This window comes from Limulus polyphemus, unplaced genomic scaffold (assembly GCF_000517525.1).
Source record: "Limulus polyphemus unplaced genomic scaffold, Limulus_polyphemus-2.1.2 Scaffold1068, whole genome shotgun sequence".
Taxonomy (NCBI): domain Eukaryota; kingdom Metazoa; phylum Arthropoda; class Merostomata; order Xiphosura; family Limulidae; genus Limulus; species Limulus polyphemus.
The window spans coordinates 104,842-109,113 of NW_013666678.1; positions in this window are offsets into that span (position 1 = coordinate 104,842).

Sequence of the window (4,272 nt, forward strand, 5' to 3'; positions counted from 1 at the left end):
ATCTAAAAAAGCGACATTAATCTCTTGACGACCTAATAGTTCCAATGCATGTATTGAAAGTTGTATAAGTTGTAACGTCACCACATATATATATATTTGAGGTTAATCTTTGCTTGATTGTCGATATAGTGTTTTAATATATATATATATATATACACACACACGTGATTGCATATATACAAATAATAATTCCAGAAAGAGGCTCACATAACATACACGTGAGGTGTCTGCACTCTTTTTTTACTGGTGTCTACCAGTTTTAAAATACACTGATGTAGGTGAAAATTAGGAGATGCTTTTAATTATCAGTTTGTGTAACTTGGAGAGAAAATGCACTTATTTTATTTTTATTAGAGTAATTTTTGACACTTTAAGTTTCATCATATTCTTCACATAAATAATATAACTTTATGGGAGTTGTAATTCTAGCTTCAAAATATATTTTAAACATAATCCCTAGGGGCAGTTTTAGCAACCTCTTTTATTCTATTTAATTAAAAACTGTAACTTTCTCACTACTGACTGCTAACGGTGAACAGTAGTTTTAGTGCGTTTCAGTATACTCAAATATGTTCTCAATACATGAAATATTTTTCTAAGATACAAAGCTTCTGCTAGATGGCGAATCTCAGCTAATGTGTGAGTTCTATTTCAGCAGATACCTCTCTTACTGTGAAGTATTTTACACCTTTGATATCGCAGTCGGTAATTAGTTTTGTTTATATTTTATGCTTGATGCTATTTGTATTAATTCGTTACCTCAAAGGTGATTTGATAAATTTCCGCGGTGGGACAGCGGTAAGTCTTCGGAGTTACAACGCTAAAATCAGCGGTTCGATTCCCCTCGGTGGACACAGCAGATAGCCTGATGTGGTTTTGCTATAGCCAAACACACACGCTTTTATTTATTTAATTTATAAGACTTTTTAAGTTACTGTGTTATCACATTTTTATTCAATTACAAAAATATATAAAAAATTAACTAAAGTTGTGTTCTGGTAACTAGTTTCGTAAAACATGTTATAGAACAGTCAGCCATTATGTTAAACAAACTTTTGAGTTCACTAATACACATACAAATACACTTTTGGATTTCAGATAATAACGAAGTAGACTTAGATGATTTAGGATACTTAAATCGAGTAAGAACTGTTGTTTCAATACACGTAGTTATTTTATGATTTTATTTACGTATTTTATTTTATGAACTATAGTTCAAATATATTTAGTTTTACACTATATTAGCCGGTTCACTTGTCAATTTATCAAGTTTTAAAGCTCCTCACAATAGAAACCCGATTTGTAACAGCATAAGTCTGCAGAAAACAGCTAACTGCTTTTTGAAAAGTAACTAATTAAGCAAAAGATTTATGTAAAATATACAAATTTGTTCTTTAAACTTCATCAAAAAATTCAGGTTACAAAATAAATTATTTTATTACTAACGTTTCAAAATCAAAAAGTCTTTAAATAAACACCAACATTAGAACATTTTAATATTAACGATACAATTACCATAAAACAATATGCACATTCTATGTATTTTAAGTGTGCCTTAAGGATACTATGGGTAACTCTAAAGAAACATTAAGGACAAATGTTCATTCTGAGGAATAGCCTGTGATGTCAGGAAACCGGAACAATAAAGAACAGTTTGTTAAAAGTAAAGAACTCACGTTTTCTTATATATGTATATATGCATACATATTTTTTAGTTCTAAGAGTTACATGTGTTCCCCACTATGTTTACAGAGTTACAATGCTAAAATTGGGAGGTTGATTCCTTGCGGTGAATAGAACGTATATTTCCAATCGTGTAGTTTTTCACTTAAACCATCACGACAACAAGAGTTCCATGACTGGATACGTTTTAAAGAACGACATATAAATTCAAGTGAATTTGATTCTTCAAGAAGAGGAAACCAATTTCCGAACACGATTCCAACCTACTAACAAGGGAAGTGCTTAAAACAACCAAGTCATCGAGAGTCAGTACAGGTTTCTTTTACTGTCACGGTTATCGTGGAACTCTAATATCGTGCTTCCAGCTGTCTTAAAACTTTACTTGTTTTCTGAAGTTTGAGTGTTTTAAGACTATTTTTATAACAAATGAACGATGTTATCTGAAATAACGAAGTAAAATCCGAACAGACGTCTCTAAATCTGTATAAAATTTGAATTAAATATATATTTTTTGCCCAAGCTTGATTCATGTCACAACGCTGCTATGTGTAAATGCAAATAAAGTAAAACCAAATGTAAATGTCTTTCTGCTCTAAGAGATGCTAGTTTCCCTGATGTTTTGAATCTTCATGGATGTAAGTGTATAAGAGGAAATTTACTCTTAAAAAGAGGTTTTTAACGACTACATTGAAGATGTAGGTGATACTCGATGTAGAAATTCATATACAGTTTAGAGAAGGTTGCAGTTTGAAATACTAAGTTCATTTCATAACTGACATTATGTCTGTATACTTATTAAGGAAGACTGAGTTTTAAGTAAAAGTCATTTCAAACATTTTGAAAAGATAAATTACCTTTAAATATAAAATGGATAATATATTAAAATTTTAGTGTTTAAAAAAAAAGTTTTCGAAATGGAGGATGAAAAACATTGAATGAAATATTTAAAAGATGCGTAACTTTATGGTTAATCATAAAATGGAAAAATGTTAAAATGGAAATATTATTTAATATGGGATAAAACTAACTAGTCAGAAGCTGTCACATATATTATTGAAATATTTAATGGAAATTGTCAAAACGCTATTTAAAACACATTTACATCGGATACGTACAGTAATGATTTTTCTTTGTGAAAATATGAAATAAAAGTTTTCTTTGAGTTTCAGAATTACACGAATCAAATCAACAGCATATGAACGAAACAAATACGTAATTGGAGATTTCTATTCAAGAAAATAACGTTTAATTTAAGAATTTGCTTTTCGGCAAAGCTACGATATTAAAAGTAAGAAAGCGGTATAATTTCAGGAGTAACGTGTGTGTGTGTGCGTGGGAAGTTTTTAAAACTTCATTAAAGTATACAAAAATGAATTAGGAGAAGATAAGTGAGGATGACGTTACCAGATGCGCAAGGGAGGGGTCGGAGTAGATAGTACTGTGCATTGCAAAGGAAAAGATATTTGGGGCATGGACCTGCCATCCCTCAGAGCCCCATCTCAGACAGTGTGTAAGCACTAAAATTTTGAGAGTGAATTTCTTCGTTTGCTTATAGACACTTAGTGTACCTGTAGCGTCACTCTGTTGAGTTTTAATTACTTGTATCCGATACCTAGGTTGTAAAAGTGTCGCTACATCTGATGTCTCTTACTAGATACTTTTGATCAGACCATTCAGCTCAAAGTGTGTTTTATAATAGAGGTTTTTAGTGGATGTCACGTGTTGTGGAATAAGTTGAACCCAATTAGGTTTAACCTCGTAGTCATTGAGTAAGAACTGATGTAAATAATGTAAAGATAGTTAAATTTCTATGGGGTTTTGAGTCCGTTTTACTTCGCCATACAGTAAATTAAATGAATTTAGATATGGTGAAAAAGAAAAGAAATATCTAACGGATATATATATATGTACAATAGTTAGCTTTCGTTGAGTCAGCACTTAATTTAGATCAGTTTGTTATGCTATGATTTCTTAAGCGTAACTATAATGTAACGTGAACTTTTTTCTAAATATACAATTAGGCGAACGTACACAGGGTGTTATACGATTCGTTCAGATTTCTAAGTACTTAATTTTATGCATGAGTAGTCTAGGCAAGCCACTTAACTGTTTTAAGTACTTTGGGTACACAGTACTGCTTTTACATTTATAAACTCTGTGCATTCAAATACAAAATACCACAACCATTCAAATACAAAATACGACAAACATTCAAATACAAAATAACACAAACATTCAAATACAAAATAACACAAACATTCAAATACAAAATACCACAACCATTCAAATACAAAATAACACAAACATTCAAATACAAAATAACACAACCATTCAAATACAAAATAATACAAACATTCAAATACAAAATACCACAACCATTCAAATACAAAATAACACAAACATTTAAATACAAAATAACACAACCATCCATATACAAAATACCACAAACTTCAAATACAAAATAACACAAACATTCAAATACAAAATAACACAACCATCCATATACAAAATACCACAAACTTCAAATACAAAATAACACAAACATTCAAATACAAAATAACACAACCATCCATATACAAAATACCACAA